General features: G+C 50.4%; 1 pseudogene; it reads left to right on the top strand.

Annotated features, from left to right (window-relative positions):
- The first annotated feature begins 500 nt into the window (after window positions 1-500).
- LOC146856850 (alpha-tocopherol transfer protein pseudogene) lies at window positions 501-875 on the top strand (annotated as a pseudogene).
- The last annotated feature ends 352 nt before the right edge of the window (window positions 876-1,227 follow it).

Raw genomic sequence — 1,227 nt, 5'->3', positions numbered from 1 at the left:
AGTCATCCCAAATCATCCTGAAGCATATGACTAGGGTGAAATATTTAAATGAGATGACTCTAGTGTCATCACAAAAACTACTCTAGGATGGTATTGGGACTACTCCAAGATGATCACCGGATGACTTCAGGGTGAGGTTGAATTACTCGAGATTATAACATGATGTCTACAGGAAAGGGTTTTATTACCCCAAGTATGGTCTCAGGATAACTTCAGGGTGAGGCAGTATTTATTACACTAGGACGATCCTAGGATGGCTTAAGGATGATGTTCTAATACTCCAAGATGATAAGAATGGTTTTAGGATGAAGTGTTTATTACTTCAAGATCATGTTCCAATAATTTCTGGATGTAGCTGTTTTACACCAACATTATCTCATAAGTAGTACTGGGGGAACACTTTTGCAAATATATGAAAATTACAATCTTTGCCTTTTTCAAAGATTTGTCTAACGGTTGTATCATGGCTGTGGAAAATAGCACGAACCAGCAACAGCAGCATGTCCGAAGAGCACGCGGATTTCAACAGAGGCAACCCCAAACTCAACGATTTGCCTAGCCACACCGCAGTAGTGAAGAAGGCAATCCTTTTCCTACGGCAGAAAGCTGAGACCGAGGGCTCGCGCTGGCCCCTGGGTTTGTCGGATGAGTTCTTGCTTCGATTTCTTCGAGCCAGAGATTTCCACATTGATCCGGCATTCAAGCTTTTAAAAAACTATCACAAGTGGAGAGCTGAATGTCCTGAAATAGCTGCAGACCTGCGCCCATCCTCTGTGCTCGGCCTCCTGCACAGTGGCTACCACGGCGTGCTGAGAGAAAGGGACTCCCTGGGGAGCCGAGTTCTCGTTTACAGGATTGGAGCGAGTGAGCAGTGAGAGGCGGAGGAGAAAGCACTTACCGGGGACCTGCTGCAGCGTTCTCTTTCCACCCACGCTGTCAGCCTTGCTGCTGCCGGCCGAAACCTACGGCTTTGCGGGACCCTGGAACTACACTTCCCAGCCTCCCAAGCGCTAACGGGGCACTTCCGCCCGCCGTCGCGCCAGGAGGCGCTGAAAAGCGCGACCCTCCCTCGGTGGAGCGGGGGTCTCAGGAGCGAGTGAGCAGTGAGAGGCGGAGGAGAAAGCACTTACCGGGGACCTGCTGCAGCGTTCTCTTTCCACCCACGCTGTCAGCCTTGCTGCTGCCGGCCGAAACCTACGGCTTTGCGGGACCCTGGAACTACACTTC

The sequence above is a fragment of the Triturus cristatus genome, chromosome 3_2, assembly GCF_964204655.1.
Source record: "Triturus cristatus chromosome 3_2, aTriCri1.1, whole genome shotgun sequence".
NCBI classification, from domain to species: domain Eukaryota; kingdom Metazoa; phylum Chordata; class Amphibia; order Caudata; family Salamandridae; genus Triturus; species Triturus cristatus.
The sequence above is the reverse complement of the archived record's forward strand: the minus strand, read 5'-3'. Positions and strand labels throughout refer to the sequence as shown.